Source organism: Primulina huaijiensis, chromosome 8 (assembly GCF_012295235.1).
Source record: "Primulina huaijiensis isolate GDHJ02 chromosome 8, ASM1229523v2, whole genome shotgun sequence".
In the NCBI taxonomy this organism is placed as follows: Eukaryota; Viridiplantae; Streptophyta; class Magnoliopsida; order Lamiales; family Gesneriaceae; genus Primulina; species Primulina huaijiensis.
The window spans coordinates 5,552,813-5,573,428 of record NC_133313.1 but is presented as its reverse complement, the minus strand read 5'-3'; the positions used below and the strand labels follow the sequence as shown (position 1 = coordinate 5,573,428).

The following is a 20,616-nucleotide window of genomic DNA, read 5'->3' as shown; positions in this document are numbered from 1 at the left end:
ACCTTCAATTTATTTGCAGGTATCCCTCTCGATGCATGCCAAGATCTCTAGAGTCTGAACTAGAGATATTCGACCCCGAGATTGAAAGGACCTTACGCAGACGAAGACAACAACAGAAGCTTAGAGACATGATGAACAGGAACAAGCGTGAGGAAGAGTAGCATGAAGATCTAAGAGTCGAAGAACCAAGGCGCGTACCCATGTTGGAGTACGCACGACCTTCGATTGATGGAGCACGTCCAAGCATAGTGCGACCTACTGTCATGGCGAACCAGTTTGAGATCAAATCAGCCATAACAGATGATCCAGAACACTGTCCAATTTGGGGTAAATGCGCTAGATGATCCAAACACTACATCGCCGACCTCTTACAAATTTGTGACATTTCAAATTTAATGGAGTTTCTAATGATACTGTTAGATTGCGTTTATTTCCTATCTCTTGGCGTGAAAAAGCTAAAGCCTGGTTAAACTGTTTTCCTGTAGGTTCCATCACGACTTGGGAGGATATGGCAAGAACATTTCTCATCAAATACGTCCCTCATTCTAAGACCATGAATTTGCAGGCAGACATCACTACCTTCGCCCAATTCGAGCAATATTCCTTATATGAGGCATGGGAGCGCTATAAAGATTTACTGCGGAGATGCCCACATCACGAACTACCTCTTGGGTTAGTAGTTCAAACTTTTTATTATGGCTTTCTCACTGCCAATCGTACTATGATAGATGCTGCTGCATTTGAGAATTTTTTGAGAAAAACCGCCGAAGAAGGATATGAATTGTTAGAGGAGATGGCTGCCAGTAGTTATCATCCTCAATCTGAGAGGAACAATTAGAGAAGGAGTACAGGAGTTCACTAGGTAAGTGATTTTCTGTGGTTGCTGTACAATTAGAGGTTTTGAGTAGGAAAATAGATAATATAAATGTTGGTGGTACGGCCATGAGACTGCAAGAGATCTTCTATGATGGTTGTGGAGGTGAGCACTTCACGAAGGATCGCCAGACAAGGAATCCTTATTATGTGCAAAATGAGACATCAGTGAACCATGTGGGGATTCAAAACCATCCTAGGAATGATCCATATTCAAACACATAAAATCTTGGATGGATACTACATCCCAATTTCTCATGGGGTGGTCAAAATAGCCAGAATCGGCCACAAGGAGGACAACGGTAAGGTAAGCAACCGATGTATAGATCTGAGCCTCGAGAGAAGAAATCTAATTTAGAGCGGATGATGACTCAATTTATGTCTGCAACGGAAACTAGACTACAAAATCATGATGCATCTCTCAAAGTCTTGGAAACTCAGATAGGACAGCTGGCAAAGATAATTTCGAGCAGAGATCCGGGCACCTTGCCAAGCAACACCGAGACTAATCCTAAAGAGAAAGTGAATGTCATTGAGTTAAGGAGTGGGAAAAATTTAGAGTCAGAGGAGGATGCAAAAAGCCACTCACAAGAGGAACAGGTCGAAACACCAAAAGGTAAGTCTTCTAACTCTACATTTGCACCCACTACACAATGTAGAATTGTTATTCATCCGCCTTTTCTGGCAGTATTGGAAAAAACTAAAATTGATGCGCAATTCGGTAAGTTCCTTGAAGTAATTAGGAAATCGCATATTAATATTCCTTTTTTCTGATGCTTTGATGCAAATGCCTTGTTATGCTAAATTTCTGAAGGACATCTTAGCAAATAAGAGGAAGTTGAAAGACCATATGACGGTAAACTTAACTGAAAACTTCTCTGCAATGGTGTAAAACAAGATCCCGCCAAAACTCAAGGATCCAGGGAGTTTTTCTATTCCTTGCATGATTGGTGATGTTTTTTTTCATAAAACTTTGTGTGATCTTGGTGCAAGTATTAACCTTATGCCTTTGTCTGTATGTAGGAAACTTGAATTGGGAGAGCCTAAGCTAACGAGGATGTCTTTGCAGTTAGTAGACAGATATCTGTCAAATATCCACGAGGAGTCATAGATGATGTATTAGTGAAAGTGGGAAAGTTTATATTTCCTACAGATTTTGTGGTGCTTGAAATAGAAGAGGATAGGGAGATGCCTTTGATTTTAGGGAGACTGTTCCTTGCAATTGGCAACGCCTTGATTGATGTACAAGAAGGGAAGTTGAGATTGAGAGTGGGAGAGAAGGAAATCACTTTTAATTTTTTTAACGCTCTTAAACACACACTGCACACTAATTATTGTTTTATAGTTAATTCTTCAGATTCACTTGTGTGTCATTTTGTGCAGGATGCTATGAAGGATCCATTGGAAGCCACTCTCACCAATGAATTGAAGGAGTTGATGAAGACAAATCTGAAAGAGTGGCAAACTTTAATGCCAACCATCCATGGAGGAAGTCAATGAGAATGAGATTAGAGGATTTGGGAGAGCGAAGAGACTTGATGCACAAAAAGGCGTTTGCCTGGAAGGTGGCAGACATCAAGGGAATAAGTTCATCAATCTGCATGCACAAAATCCTGATGGAAGAGAAGTATTCACCCCTCGTGCAACCTCAGTGACGACTCAATCCAAAGATGCAAGAGGTAGTGAAGGCTGAAACTATCAAGCTTCTCGATGCAGGTGTTATCTATCCTATCTCCAATAGCGCATGGGTAGGTCATGTTAAGTGTGTGTTTAAGAAAGGTGGGATTACTGTGATAACCAAGAGAAATCCACTTTCACTTGTCTTTATGGAACTTTTGCTTTCCGACATATGCCCTTTGGTCTTCATAATTCCCAAGCTACTTTTCAGCGATGCATGACTACTATATTCCATGATATGATTGAAACTTTTCTTGAAATATTTATTGATGACTTTTCTATCTTTGGTGCAACGTTTGATGAGTGTTTGCAGAATCTGAACGCAGTGTTGAAAAGGTGCGAAGAGACCAACCTAGTGCTAAATTAGGAGAAGTGTCACTTCATGGTACAATAGGGGATTGTGCTAGGGCACAATATTTCTGAATAAGGGATTGATGTGGATAAAGCTAAAGTGAAATTCATCAAAAACCTAACACCAGCATCAGTAAAGGAAGTTAGAAGTTCCTTAGGACATGCCGATTTTTACCGGCATTTCATTAGAGATTTTTTTAAAATTACTAAGCCCCTATCTTCCCTACTCATGAAAGATGTGCCGTTTGATTTCAATTCTGATTGTTTGCAAGCATACAAGAACCTAGAGGAGCGCTTGGTGACAACTCTTGTGTTGGTGGCACCAAATCGAGATCTGCCCTTCGAGGTAATGTGTGACGCCGGTGATACGGCAGTTGGTGCTGTTATAGGCCAAAGGTGGAACAAGGCATTTCATACTATATACTATGCGAGTAACGAAGTCATTTATTTAATAATTTATAATCTACTAATTTAATAATAATGTTAGTACTGGTTATTACAATATGTACATGAGTCTCATGGAATATTCTGGAAGGTCAAAAACTGATTAATAAATTTATTGAAAATCGTGGAAGTTAGCTTACTGCTAATTAACTGAGAAGAGCAGAACTGCCTCTTTTGGTGAATAATTCACAAAACTAACGACGACAAAAAATGGATAAGTGAAAATTTTGAATTTCGAAATTTTCAATTTTTGTTATATGAACAAGATTTATACCCTCGGTACTTCGACATTGTCGATCAGGGTCTTAACAAGTTTACATTTATTTAACAAATTTAAAATCTACTAATTAAATAATAATATTAATAGTTGTGATTACTATATATACATTATTCTTATGAAATATTCTAGATGATTCTAAAATTGATTGATTAATTCATTAACAATTCATTAAGAAATTAAGTAATAATTATTTAATTATATATATTTATATATACACACACATATATAAGTTGACTTTGAAGTTCAAAATCAAATCCACTGCATCCATGAAAAATAAGGTAATGAATTTAAAATCCATATCTTTTTGACTTGATGAATTAAATATAAATTCAGAACATATTTAAAACATACTGTTGTCTCTCAAGCCTAAGTTGAAAGTACCTCGTCATTTTGAAAACCTTATTACCTTCTCAAATATAATTACATCTATTCATAGCAAACAAAGACAAAGGCAAATTTGTATTTAACTTGAGGAACTTGGGGTATTATTTCCACGGACAGCAAAAGCAGATATTAAAATTTCGACGTTTCAAGATTTTTACAAACTACACATCTTGCAAAATATGTGGATTGAACACGTGCAGATTGAATTTCAACCGGACCCAAGAATTTAATCTACAATAATTTGTAATCAAATCTTATACAGTGAGTGGCGCATAAATAATACAAAAGAGCGTTCAAATATCATTAGCCTTCACAAAATATAAATAAAATTGTGAAAAATATTCATTTGAATAGATATAAGAGCTCTCCATGACCCAGAGGCTTCATTCGATAACATGTTTCAGCAACGAGCAACCCAACCACCAAATGATTTAAAATTTAAAATGAAAACCTACACTGAATATTGTCCTGAAAAAAGACATGGAAAAAGAAAGGAAAAAGCTAGGGAGGAAAATATAACTGCGCACGCAAGCATATAAGAAATATAAGCACGCGCAAATAAATTTTTTTTTTTGTGGCAAATTAAATGAATGGTTGGATTGGGTTACCAAGCCTCATTACAATACTCTCTTGCAGTCGATAACAAGCTACGAGCCCTCTCATCCCGAGGGGAGCAGGAGCATCACCGAGATACTCACTAATGGCCTTTATGTCCTACAAAGTAGCGAAAACTTTAATCAGAAATCTATATGGCCCAGCGGGAGATGTTAAAAAGAAAGGGAATTGAGACCAGATCTAGTCTATGCTACGCAAAAGAAATACCCTCAAATAGCATACATAGTTGGATGACTAGATGTCTGTATAAATCTTGGTGTATCCAACAATGTATGCTACATGGGGAGTGTTTACCATGTAGCACAGAACAAACCTTGAGCCACATGCCCTTGGAGAGGGGGTTAGCGTTCAATGCACTCAATTACCCCAATCTATGTCCTTTCTTCTTCCAGGAGAATATGGACCCCCCGGAATGATAGCTGGATTGAGTAGTTTGAACATTTAAATGACCCCACTCGTTGCCACCAAAAGGCACAGATCTCCCTTGGTTATGCCGCTGAATTGGCAGCGGCCCAAAACGGCTAAGAGCATTTTGTGCCAGATGAGGCATAAAATATGACTGCTTTGTTGCATGAGCATGACGGTGGATTGAGGGATTGTTGCCTGTTTCTCCAGTAGGAAAGGGCTGAAAGGGTCCATCACTCCTGAACCATGTAACCACTGAAAGGTAAGTTAAGCCAAGCTTCAATAATCAATAAGAGAGAGATCAAAAGACCATGACGGAAATTTAATGCCAGATGCGTGAAGCTAAATGATATCGAGAAATAAGATATCAAAAAGTATTATACTGATGATCGTGACACACACTATGCGGTGTATTAACAATAAAGCAAATTAATCATCAATTAAAATTGAAACCTTGTAAATATGTGAATAATCTGAAATGATGTAGGACTATGAGGTTTCTAAAATGGAAGAAATTTGTATCTGATGGTTAAAGACTCAAAAATAGTTTTTATACAGTTGACTAAAGAACAAACTTCATTAAAATTAAATTTAGAAAAGGTAGCATTCGAATTTAGATAAGACTGAGGGAGTTTTATGTCTTGGTGATTTTACCGTGATAAAGTTTTTAACATCTAGTGTTATATTTACTATTACTTATGAAGAAGATTAATTCTGTCCACATATATATCATGATATCAAAATCTACACCCTCTTGCCTAATAATATAGCAAACTACCCACACACACATTTATATATATTATTGGTTATATAATATTATTGCCTAATAATATAGCAATCGACCATTTTAAATGAGAACCACGCAAGAGTATTCCAAACTTCATTTAGAGATTTAGGGATTGAGCCATTGTCTGAAATCAGACAACAATCTGTCTAAAACTTAAATACAACAGACTTCATTCAATGATTAGGCACTAGACCGAATCGGATTGACAACAATCAAGTGTTATATTTACTATTTGGTTATGAAGAATATTAATTCTGTCCATAACTCCATATAAATAATATATCATGATACCAAAATCTGATACCTTCTTGCCTAGTAATATAGCAAACTACACACATATTTATATATATTATTGGTTATTTAATATTATTCCCTAATATTATAGCAATCGACCATTTTAAATGAGAACTACGCAAGAGTATTCTGAACTTCATTTAGAGATTCAGGGATTGAGCCATTGACTGAAATCAGACAACAACATGCATAAAACTTAAATACCGCAGACTTCATTCAAAGATTCAGTACTAGACTGAATCTGATTGACATAAATCAGTGATGATTCGACCAAAATTACTGTCCATGCTCATTGCACGACAACATCAACAACAATAAATAAATAATAAACAAAACAATAATAAATAATAAACATAACACAAATTTTTGTAAATTAGTTCTGTTGACTAGACAGTTGAGTTTGCATCTTCTCAGGTCCCATAATACAGTGAATAACAAATGAATAATCAAATAACTGCAAACGAACTATACTCTAAACCAAAATACAAAATACAAAATCCAAAAACGGCAAACATAAAAAATAGTCCATTTACTCCAATAACAGTTCCAATCCTACTTTACCAACAGATGCCTTGGTAGACATAACCCCATGAAGTAATGATTTGACTAATATACATGATGGACAAGGGAAGGTTGTTTTGAAATACCAAAAGAAATTTCAAGAATGTAATCTTACCTTTGTACAGACACACTTGCATCTGATGTGAGTTTGAATCTTTCAACCCCACTCGATGGTTCATCACAAACAAAAGGTTGATTTAAATGCATCCCCGCCATAAATTCAGTTGTCATGCTGCTCATATCTGAACTATCCTCTTGCAAAAGTAGTTCTTCACTGAAAAAGAAAAAAATCCAATAATTATTAGTATATGGGAACTCTTACATGATTCCAACCATTTTATAAGTATAACGCAAAACGGTAAAACTGAATACAAAATAATCAAATGATTATAGTTTAGAAGATGTTGACAAAAAAAACAATGTTAATCCATCAAATATTTGGCAGTACGTTCAAAAATTATTGATGGGTAAAAGGTATAAATATATAATATACAGACACATGCATGGAAAGTAAGCAACAACCGAGTAGAGCCGATACTTATGCACTATAAATCTTGTTCACTTAGGTTGGTTATCCCATCGAATGGAAGCATTGCTGCAGTTGTGTTCTCACCTGTAATTGGGATCCCAATCTCCAGGATCAGGCAGCAAATTCAGAGACTCTGACTCATCAATTCCACTCCCTTGGGAAGGTGGCAAATGAGTCCTAAGAGTTGATAAATATGTTTTGCTATGAGAAGAATAACCAGAGGACATACTCTGCTCTACTTGTGGGAGTCTCAATGTTGATGCACTTAAGTTAGGCTGTCGATGCAATGGAGAGCCAACAAATGAAGAGTTCTCTTCAGACTGACTACCGGCGTTGAGATCATTCACTTGCCCTTGGCAGAGAGAAGAGGATATGCTTTCTTGGTGTGGCGCATTTCCAGGATATGCCAAGTATTTTCTTCTGTTATAATGGCTTCCAGGTGCCACTTTCCCAAGAGGATAACCATGACAATTGATTCTAACAGGGGAGGGAGGACCATAGTGTCCAGGTGAGCCAGCTGAAATATGACTATATGAACTAGGAGGTGTAAATTGTGAAGGACTAGAGCCAAGAGACATTGGTAAAAAGTTGCTGTGCTAAAACCAATCCCATTTCCCTGTGATAATTGCATTATGCGCCTTGTATCAGGACTATTCCCGAGGATTGACACACCACTTTGCGCATAGATATTCAATCCAGAAGGACCTGCCGAGGAATTAAATGCATGCAAGTTGCCACCATCTCCATAACTTCCATAGCTGCTTCCAAGCCCCAAGCCATCCGTGTAGCTACCATGGCTTCCCAAACTACCATAACTACCAGGATGCATGAATGGCATTATTTGGTGATATGGGCTGTTTGGCATTGCCGCTTGCTTCCTACTGGAAATCTGCATGAGAAAGGTCTACCTGGATGTTTCTCCATTTCCACGGCATTCTAATAAATAAAACAACTGCATATTAAGATTGAACTTGCTCACATTTGGGGAGAGGCCAGCAGCAAACCAATGGCCCCCGGCTGGATGATGGTAAACCTTGACATTTTGAGAAACAGGCTGGCAAAAAAATGCAACTACAGACAACTAACTATAAAGGAAAGAACCACTACAGCAGAAAAAGGTATGAAATGCATCAAAATTAAAAATTATTCTCACAAACAAAATAGTAAAAGGACAAGCTGAACAACAACCAATGCTCGATTCTCACAATCAGAAGAAACTAGAATTTTTCTGGTGAACAAATGTCAGATCAGAAGCCAACAAGAGAAAAACAGAATATTGGTGCACAGATATAAAAAACTTGAGAAGGAAATTCAATAAAATTTTACTAACCATGTGTGGCGTTTCTGGTGCAGGTTTATAAGGTGAAAGGTTCTCCGGTCACGAAAAGATGCTTTATAGCCTACAAAAACTTTAATAATCAAATGCTATGAAGCAATGAAGTTCAAGAACCAATAGTTGGCAAACAATTAAAAGAGTAAAAGTTGAAAGATAGTCAGGTAAAATGCAAGGTCTTTAGCAAATACTTGGCACCACACAGTCTTTATAGACTTTATTTCAGAATCGTATCAATTATAGTTTTATTCCCTTTTTGAATTTCTTGAGGAGCAAAAATCCAAGGCTGTGTTTGTCAGTGCCTCCTCACTATTCACTTCTGCTTTCCAAGGTTTTTATTTTAAAATTTTTTGAACAATATTTTCAAACATTAATTACTAAATAGCTATTTTTTAAAAAAACAATCACTATATAGCACCAATAATTTCCTATCATATCAACATTCAAATATTTTATACAAATGCCACAAAAATTTTCCTCTTTCAATTGCCACAACTTCATCAAAAAGTTTGGGATGAGGGAAGTGAGAGACCGATAATTTCGACTTAGATGAAGATTGAATAATCCTTGCCTTCTATATTTCCGTCACATGTTAATCAAAATATTGAATTTGTGATGTGGTGACGGTGTTGGGTTGCGGTGAGATTGAGACACGAAATAAATCAGCCCCCTCCCTATTAGGTTCTCAGATATATATGAAGTTAGAGTTTTTTCATATGCTGCTTCGCAGGACATCACTTGGTTCTGCCAAAGTTACGTTTAACCAGAAATTTAACCAACATTTTCTCTCTTATCCCACTGTCCACATAATCATCACTGCTATGAAAACATGTTTTCTTAGAGTATGGTTGAAAGATAATCCAACTGAAAATGAGAGTCGATTTTCTACATATTTTATAACTCACTCAATATATAAACAGAAATTCAAGGAAAAATAAAAAGAAATATGAAATATCTTAGGAATTTACAGCCTTTTCCCTCTCTTCCTCTTCTGTCTTTTTTCTCAAAAGAACATTGTCTATGTCTATTCAAGAGTTTGGCAAGAACAAGATCATTTCATTTTATCCTAGTTGTTACTAGTTATACACAAATACCATGGAAAAAATACCTATCTTATAATGAAATATACTAAGGAAAGAAGGAATCATCAACATATTGCTATCTATATTCAATCAATATTTCATGTTTTCAGTCAATTCCAGCAAGAACATAATCTATAACAATAATATACAAAACCACCAAGGTCGTGAAATAAGAACCAACAGGTAGATCACAATAGGAGGTGCTTGAAATACAGGAAGAAAAGTTTCCATCACCTGCAAGGGCGACCATCGTTTTTGGGGATCAAACTCAACAAGCCCTTTCAGGAAATCAATTAGTGCTAACCGCATTCCATTTTCTGCTAGAACAGAGTCACTTTCACTAAACAAAATACATCGAAACAAGCACAGCCCATTTTCCTGAGAGAATATGAATAATGACCTTTAACAATGTCTTCCTCTGCCAAATTCTTTCTATAAGGATACTTTGTTACAATTGCATCAAGATTCATGTGATTAAAGTACTCCTTCCCAATTGATGGCTTTTTTGAGTCCCTCTAAATCCAGAGAAGTATCAATATATATGGCAAAGCCAAAATATAAAAAAAAAAACAGTAGAGAAATCAAACAAGAGCAACAAGGAGCAAGTTTGTTTGGTTACAGCAGGCGAATGTGTTGTCCGAACTCCTATTAGTATATGCAGAACATATCATACAAATTGCAATGATAAATGCATAAAGAACTTAAATAAGAGCAGATGACCGAACAGATAACAAATAATTTACTATGTTACAAATAGCATATTGGCCTCAGGCATCAGTTGATACGACCAAAAACACTTTAGTCTGGGCAGACATAAAAGGAATGAAATGGGAATCTAAAAGTTCTTCACAAATACATGATCGTGAATGTTCTAGGTTTTAAAGAAAGAAGATGCAGTAAACCTCTTAGTATAAGAATGCAGATTTGATTGATAATGAAGAAGAATGGTGAATGTTCCAAAATTAAAGGAGAAGATGCAATACAATACTAAGTGGTTTGTAGGACAGCTGTTAATTTGTTTTCTTGTGCATAGTCTTAATTAGTAGCGTAATTTGTTCAGAATCCGCAAATGGTAACCATTAGGATCCAAACAGCTACCATTAGGAACTTGTAGCTGATTTTGTTTCTTTCTCATGCTCGTATAATAGTATCATTAAACATTGAATATTGTAACAGATAACTGAAATATAGATAAGCAATGAGAGCAACATCTCTCTCCAGACCATGTTCCATTTTCCACTTGTGAGCTGTTTCACGATAATATTTATCTGACAGCGAATATGGGAGGGGAGCAAGGAGATAGAATGTTCTCATAGATATTAAGGTAAAATCTTCAAATAGGAAAAACAAAAATTAAAGAGGCATACAGGGTTCAAATACTGGTTTACATCATTATATTGTCACCGGAAGGGTACAGAACAATAAAGTTCTAATCCACTTACAATTGCATATTCTTCTTCGGTCAAAACTTGGTACAGACTGCAATGGCTTCTACGATTCTGGCTACTTTCCTCGTGGTTGATGCTCCCCTTGAATTTAAAAAATTTATTGGTGTTTTTGGCCTTCCATAGGAAATAATCTGGAGGTTTACCCCTACAAATTTCAAATTCACATGACCCAGCCATTCAGATGATCTCTAAGAAATAAGTAAAGAATGATCCGCAGCAAGAAGGTCACCCACATATTATGGCTTCTAAAAATAAAATAGACGCATTTTGCTCCAAGAGAGTAGGCAAAGTTTCATTTGTCTGGTGCACAAGGGGATGCAGCCAATTATTTCAATTAAGAGAAGTATATGAATCAAGTGATCCGATCATGATTTTCCTACCCCCAGAGGGAAAGAGTCCTGGAGACTTTTTGGTTCATCGTACTTTTGCTTGCAAGCGAGGCCCATAAAGGTATCCCTTCTTTACTCAGTACCAGGTGAGCTCCATCTACTGGGTTTTATAATATCTCCTGGCCTGGTCAGTCCTTTTCTTTGTCTTACGAATCCGCATCGTTAGATTGGAAGGCTAGGGGTTATAGTCGACATCAATGCCGGACCGCTCATTGAAGATGAAAGTACATAAAACCACCCATATGTTCTCGTCATATTTGGTAAAATAAAGTCCACCGCGAAGACTTTCATAAACCACTCTACCGTAGTTTTTAGAAGACAACCCCCACCGCTTTGTGGAAAATCATTAGGTATGAATATGTTAGATTGTTTACTCACAGTTTATTTAGTAGTACATGTTTAGATAAACATTAGTACTTTCAATATTATATTGATAAATCAGTGCACATTTCTAACTACCTTGAAAACTTGTAACTAATGTCAAGGCTCCTTTATTTCATCAACTGAACTGTTACTCTAAAAAAACATCGGTATTGTTCTAAACAGCTCAGATAGCCTAAATTTTTCTATTTCCCCAATTTCACCACCATTGGAGCTTCCTAACCTCATTAATTGAAAACATTATGATTCTACATTATTGTTACATTGCGAAATTTCAAATTTCAAAGATGAAAATTTGATATAACGATTATTGTACGACTCAATAAGTAATCACTACATGTCAATGATGAATAAACAAAACAAAATTATAACTCCCCCACATCTTCAAAATTCCAGCGAGATAGATTGTCGTTTGGCTCACTCATTTGGATGTAAGATCAATTAGCATTTATAATAACTCACAATCACCTTGGTATAACTTGTTACTTTGAGAAGCGTACTTCCCCTAGACCTTGTCCATTTTGAAACTTTACGACCAATTATTCCAAATCCAAATATAAGCAGGACTGAGAATCTTGTAGTTTCCAAAGGACCCAGTATCTTCTTATTGATTTGCTAAAAACTTAATAACTAGATTGGTTCGTGAAGCAGGCAAGGTTTTTACTCGAATCAATTTAGTTGGTAGATACCATAAAAGATAACCAACACCCTCTCACATACAAATTCAATACCTGGACTAAATTTGGTAAGAGCTGCTCAAATTAAAAGAAATGGTGGCACCAGCAAACTAAAACTGTGATCATTTCACATAGTCCCAACTCTCTAAACCATAATATATTTCTGAGCAGCACTTGTCATATTATTCAAAGCATCAAACGAGCAAATAAGAAAAGGAGGCAGGATTGAAACTGATGAAAACCTCAGAGCAAAAATCCCAGCATTTTCCCCCACTTTTCACAAGGTGTTCATCTTAAACGACAAGGTACACAAGTATCAGGATATGAAAATTCTTTCAGCAGTTATTCAAAAAAAGATGTAAGATTTAATTATTCCTTTGAAAAAAAAAGTATCATACCCAAGTATTTTAATCATCCTCCTTAAAAGATCAAACTCTGAAGCTCCTGGAAACAATGGCAGCCCCATAAATAATTCTGCAACTATGCACCCAAATGACCACATATCGATCGCTGTAGTATACCTGAGCTATGTTAAGATTCCAAACCATGATTTACAGCACAAAAAAATCTGTTCAACGAGGAGGACCCTTCCACAAGAAGATGGAAAACAAGAAAAGTGAGAAAAAGATGACCCGAGGGTGAGTGGAGAATTAATTGGTGTCGTTGTGGTTGCCCCTTATATATCTAATTATCACACCTCTATAATGAATGGAAAAAAGGAAATGCAGAGAGCAAAATCGTATATGGCATGAATATAAGGTGCATCTGAACCATTCTTCTCTGACATGAAAGATATTGAGTCATAAGACTTAAATGCTTGAGGGAAATTGATGCACAAAACATAGGACTGGAAAATACAAGAATATATTCAATCTTATATGTTTAGGATACTGATATCCAAGAAGAACTTCAGGAGATCTATAGTACCTACTCTGAAAATGAAACAAAAAATTAAAACTTATCCACTAAATCAAAATCAAGAACTTGACAGTTCTACATTGGAAGATGGTCAACTGAATATAAGAATAAACAGTACGATCTTCCATACAGGCTGATCCAAAGTCTATGATTTTGATTTCTGCTGGCTTCACACTGTCAATTTTATAACAAACCCTAGAAATGAAGATGCAGAAGATGATAAACACTTCAAACAGCCCAACATCCAAGGAGCAGCTCACCTTGAACATAATAAAATGTTTTCTGGCTTCAGATCACAATGAATTACACCAGCATCTTTCATCAACGCCAATCCACACAATATCTGGACGGAGGAAATCAAATTTAGAGCACAGATAAAAAAAAAATGTATGGTCGTCGCATGGATTAACTTTTTTCAAAACAACAACAATCTGAAGAAAGGAATGGATTACCTGCTTTGAGAATAACTGCAAATGTTCATTGACAATCCCCGAAAATGGTTCAACTTTATAAGCTCGTACCTAAAGAAAACGTTTAATGTTGTGATCAAGCATCGACATGTAATTCATATTAATAACACTTCAAATAATTTGATCAAAAACTTACAAATTTGTGTCAAGCAGCTCAAAAGCAATGCACAAATGACGTTGAAACACAAAATAATCGTAAATTCGAACAGTGTAGTGATTATCATCAGGATCAAACTTCTTATTTAACTGGGGAAAATTTAAACAAACATTGCTGGTGAGCTTTGCATTTAAATCAGATAAAACTAAAAAATCCAATTGAAGGGCTTTACTGTTGTTAGAATAGAAACTTCAACCAATGCCTGCTGATAGTAAGCAGGTAAATTTTTAATTATCTTAACAGCAACAAAACTGTTCGTTTCAGCAACCCAGCACTTGGCAACCTGACCAAATGTTCCATGACCAAGAACATCCTTGGCAATGTACCTGCATATTAGGGAAGCAAATAACAACTTATTTGCCAGCATCTTATATTTCCTCAGATAAAGAATGGAAGAGAATAGCATGTAAAATGGGTAAAATGGAAACAGAAGAGGAAATGTAGCATCTGCTTTATTTGATACAAAGATAAGCGAGGAAAAAAAAATGAAATAAGCCATCTCATACCCAATTCATATGAATGTAGGTCTAAGGTAAGAAAACATGTTAATGTCTAGGTTCAGAGCTTTCTGTCAGATTGTTTTAGTGAGGTATGTGATGTACTGACTGAGATATCCAAGCGTAGTATACACACTTACATGCTGCATATTTATCTGTTGCATGATACATGTTTTACTGCTTTGGCATATTATACATGACATATCATGTTGAGCCTGATATCTTTTGAGCCATATTCTGTATTGTGGTCGATGGGGTATCGAAAGCTACAGAGTCCGATGGGACCCGCGGGCTCTGATGACCTGGACATTGTAGGTCCACGTCTTGATGATGAGTGTGGGAGCCAAAACATGCCTAGGGCAGATCAGAGAACACACACTCAGACGCCTCTAGACTGAGCATGAGATTCTTGACTTGATCCTTGGTATCCGAGCATATTGCATTTCGCATGCATCATATCAGTTTATATACTCGTACATTCTCGTATTGGGTGATTGTCGCTCACGTCCTTGTTTTCATCTTGGGCACCCCATTCCACGGGGCAGGTCTTAGGTTGGACGGTTCGGACGACCAAGGCAGTGGCTAGAGCAGTTGGGTTTTCGGTGGTGATCTAGTGGAGGTTTTATGTGGTTTATCGTTTTCTCGTTCAGAATTATGTTTACGATGGTTGTATTAATGTTTAAGACTGCTATTATTTGTTCTGTTTTCGTTTGGGTTGTAAGATGATTAAGTTATTTGGTTTCCGCTGTTTAATTGTTGTTATTAAGTTTTAATGTTGCATACTTATTAGTTTGTTTAGTAGTGGCTCGGGTAAAGCGCTACTTTGTGTCAGTTCAGAACTAAGAAGACACGCTTCCATTTTGTTCTTGCACTCCCACAATTCTCTCAACATGTAACTGGGTAACTTACAGTATTCTAAAAGAAAAGAGCAGTGACATTTCATTTCTGAAATCACATCTACTTGTGCAAATAGTAAGGAGATGCTCATAGAACTGATGTTTCAACAATAATCAAGACCCTAAGATATTTCAAATATTGTCAAAAAGGAGTATCTCATGTAATAAGGTGATCTAGACACTATATAGTTTCTGGTATTTCTCTTCATTATGCACTTGTTAATAACCATGTTTCATGTTTGCCTATCTTAACTGATAAGTTTGGCCCAGCAGATCAACTAATCAAATTGATATTAGTACATAAAATTTTATCACATAAAAAATCAGTTTGTGGTGGTGACTGGTGGTGTCTTGCATCCATGGTGGGAGGCAGTGGAGAAGAAGAAAGGTGATGAAGCCATGAATGAGTATTGCAAAGGATGATTGGCCTATAAAATAGAATTGTAGGTGAAAGCATGCAAATAAAATAAGTAGATAAAAAGCGAAAATAGATAACACTTGCATTGAGGAAAAAGCATGATTTGATTACTTTGAAGGTTATAATAAAAATAACATTCAAATTTAAGTCACATCACAAATAATCTTGTCAAACAAACATTAGATTATGTTTTCTTAAAATGAACATTAAATGAAAAACAATAAACCCAACTTATTCCAAACTTAGATTTTTTATTGTATATTTCACAACTCTTCCCTTACACCATCCTTCTCAAGAAACGACCTATAAATGGCTAAGGGTATTTGTAGGATCTTAGGAGACCAAAAGATATTATGCACGTATGTGCTGGACATGTGAATTGTCAGTTGAATAAAACACCAACTTAATTTTTTTAATGTTTACATGAGAATAAAACCAGAGTGTTTACCAAGCCTGATATTTGATACGAGAATTGGAATTTAATGGCTCCCATAACATCTGACATTTGTGATCATTAGATTGGGCCCGTGCTAAAATAAATATGCTTGTTCAAGAAAGACTAAGCAAGTAAGCGAAAATTAAATTTTAGTCATATAATTTGCATATTTTCCGTATTTGATCAAGTTGTCAATCAATTTACGTTATTGGTCCACTAATTTGTACTTTTTCGGTTTTACTTACTTTTTTATCTGAGAATTGACGTGGCACCGAAAAATGATGACATAAAGACGGATATTGCTAACGTGTCTAATGCGACGTCAATATTCCAATAAAAACTAACTAAAATTGGAAGAAAAAATGCAAGTTACTGGACTAAAACAGTGAATTTCCCGATAACATAGCCAAAAATGAAAAACGTGCAAATTTCAAGACAAAAAATGTAATTTTCCCAAGCAAAAAATTGGATATCCTAATCGCACTCAATTTAGCAAGCAATTGGCTTTCCTAATCCTCGTTAGATTTTAATACACCATAAATGAATCAGGGTTTCAGGTCCTGAGATTAAAGTGATATCTACCACTCAATGCCTTAAACTAATGAAACATCTAGTAGATGATAATTAACAAGAGGGTAATATTAGATTGAAACATACCTTCTCCCTGAGTCTAAATTGCTCAGAACGAAGTTTACGGTAAGAATAAGGTCTGAGTTTGCATTATCCAAGCCATCATTGGAAAGACCTTCAGATGGTGAAGTCAAGAACCTCTTTGGATTCAATTCCTCTGCATAACAAAACTGAGAGTTGCATGTCTGGTATATCTCAACAATATCTTTGGTCAACCTGAAAACCAACTGCAACATTGAATAAACGTCACCGAGACATCTCAAAATCAAAGCCAAGATTCCAGAAATTAAAATTGAAGTTCCAACGAGCCAACAAACTAAATAAGCAAACCTTAAGATCTGAATCAACAATTCTGGAAAAATGTAAACCTACACATACTATCTTTCAAAGTTAGTAACACTTAAGTCAATATGAGTAATTTTCCCCCTTGAACAAAAAGGAACTAATAAAGCAAACTTCAAAGATCTAATTGAATTCGTAACAACTTTGAGACAATTTCCATTCTTATATCTTTTGCATAATTTCCTGTTGCTATGACATCGTGCACGGAACATTAACGGGAACATTCATCCAAGGACAAAGAAAGTAAATTAGAAGCCAAAACTAAAGCATCAAACAACAGCAGACAATATTTTAACCAATTCAAGGTCATACATCACTGATAATAAATCAACACCAACTTGAAGCACATCATGAAGTAATTTTTTGTTCATCATAAACCATACATCCACAAATGTAGTTTAACTCGTTTCTCAGAAAATGGGAGGGGAGGGCAAGGGCAAAATATTAGATGCAACACCAACCATACTTCCCTCGGAAAATCAAAGATAAAGCATATCAAGTTAACAAGAAGCGCACCACATGACAATGGTGAGACAACAATGTAACAGTAATATAGATCCAAAGAGCTAGATTAGTTTATTACAGTACTCTTAGTTCCCAAAATCATCATGTACTGTGTTACATTAAGAACATAAGCAATGCATACCAGAGACAAAACTATGACGAGAAATTATATTTTTGGGGTTAATTAAGAATTAATTCATCCAAATTTCATCTAGTCAATCTAGCTTCTAGATGCAGTACGTCGATTCCATATCATGCTGAGTATCCAAAGTCCCTTTGAATTTCCTTATTTATTTTTCTACCATCGTTGCCTGAGCTGTCTCTTATAAGAAATGTGTTGACAATGGGTACAATCTCAATCCCGATTGCAAATCTTACCCATATCTTTCTAGTTCAATTGGCACACCAATCCCCAATATACAGCCAAAAAATCTTGATCTCTAGGCCTTTGATTTATAGTTACTTTTTGACTTAAAAACAACTTCAAAATTCAGTAAAATTTTATTTCCCCACAAAATCATTGTCAAAGTCATTTCCTGAAAGTGCTCATCAATGTCCTCAACTTATTCCAACATGAGCTCCATTATGTCCTCTCCCACTCTGTTTCTGATAAGAACTAGTGATACATCGTCCACAGAGAATATCATAAGGTGGCGTTGATTTAGCTTTTGGCCACCTTCAATTCGACTAGGACAATATCTTACGGTAATAAATAATAGTAATCCAATAAAGCATAGTGAAACTAAATGGGATACATGCAACGAAATGATTCAAATAATGTGTTTTGAACCTCAATGAAATGCATGCAATGAAATGATTGTATATAATGGTGTTACATAAAAAGGTAAATAAAAATAAAAGTGCTAGTTTGATGAGGGTTCTTTCAGAAACAAAAAAAATGAAGTCAAAACAATTAAATATCCAAAACTCTTAGCTGGAAAAAAATGTAAAATAAACAAAGATTTATTATTTTCAAAAGTTTGAGGCCAAAGAAGGATCAGGATTTCAAGGTAGAGAGGAGTTCAACTCAAAAGCCCAATAAACAAGGTTGATGAGATGCTAGCATAAGGGTAGTACCTTCACACAACATCTAAGAGTTTAATTTTAGTTTGGTTATGTGGGGTCTATATAAATTTATGGACCCCACATGTCCAAGTCAATTTTGGATCCTTGGATTTAGCATTAGAGTACTACCCTTATGCTAGCATGAATTCTACCAATAAATAGATTACTGAATTCTCACCCATTTACGAAAGCCGTGACAATTGCCATTCTATCTAATGTGTAAGAAATTATTTTTATACAAACATTATATATATAGGCACACACACACATAATATGAAACCAATGACATTATGATGAAGACGAAAATCCTTAGCATAATTTTGTCATCAGAGAGGTAACGAATCTGGCTAATGACCCACAGCAGATTTTTTTAAAGATTTCCCAATTATCTATAAACACTCTTCTTTCTACATACCTATGGTCATTTGCACAAGGCAATTACTTTGATGGTCTTAAACAACTATCTATATCCCGGTCAAAATTGATTTTTCCCCATTTCCTAGTCAATTAATTAAAATTAGCAATTTGCACACAAAGTCTATGGAGCCTAAATGCTAGCATACATCATTTTATCTATGTAAATAGAACTCTGTTTCAAAAAGAAAATTAAATTAATTCAGGATTCTCTCTACAATTGTTAGGTTCTTCTGAACCACCCACAATTAACAGACAACCTTTTCTATTTCCCTTTCCTCGGTGTTTTATGTCATTATCGTTCCTATCATTTAAATTCACAGGGAAATAAATCGTGATAGGATAAGATCGCATGCTTAGATAGAATCAGCACTTATTTATGAACGCCATGGTATCAATACATACATACGTAATAGTCTCTGGTCACTACATCAGGTGATATCAACATAAACTTGTGATCATGAATAAATTATTAAACCCATGAGCAGATAGGATTGATCGTATATAAATCCCATAATTACACTAAGAATCAACGATTCCCTACATGGAGGGTCCACTCACGAGATGGTACCACAAAAACAAGCAAAAATTCAAGTAAAATGACAGTCAGGGATCACTTACAGGCTTTCTAACAAAGACCCGCAAAGTTTGGTGCTTTAACTTAACACCCAAAGCTGGATAATAATAACGGAAGGAAAGCGGCAACGGACGCCATGATATCAGCTTGGATGTGGATGAAGATGAAGTCGAACTTTCATCCCCTTCCAATTCCGAAGGCTGCGATTCCCCTACGGTTGTCTCATTACAGACCCCATCCATAACACTCACCCCTCCCTCCCCCCTCCCTTCTACCCTGTTTGCGAGTTTATCTATCTATTACAATAAAAATACAATTAATTGACTTCAGATTAGCACTGGAAAAACTCAGAAACTGGATTGCAACCAGTGAGAAGGTTTAACGATCGGCGAACGCCCAGAAGACTGTAACCCCATTTCTCATTCACCAATCGTCTCCCTCGCCTAAAATCACGAAACAGGATCCATCAAACAAGAAAAGTACCAGGCGATGCAAAAGATAGGGATATTTTGTTATATAACCTTCGATGAAAATTCAATTAAAAATTTAACCTTCACATAATTTTATTTTGAAAAATAACCTCCTTTCTATTTTAAAGATCTAATTAATTTCCTTAACCAAAATCCTTTGAAAATGATATCAGAGCTTTAGGTTAATTTATTTCAAACACAAAATTTATTGTTACAAAGAAACGAAATGTTTGAGGAGGAGAATTTCGAAAATTATGAATCCGAACTTAGGTTCGAGAAAAATAATTTACAAGAATTATTCCAATATTTTGG

At 35.7% G+C, this 20,616-nt stretch overlaps 1 pseudogene; it reads right to left on the bottom strand.

The window, feature by feature from the left end:
- Positions 1-4,108: 4,108 nt before the first annotated feature.
- LOC140982715 (dual specificity protein kinase YAK1 homolog) lies at positions 4,109-20,329 on the bottom strand (annotated as a pseudogene).
- Positions 20,330-20,616: the final 287 nt, after the last annotated feature.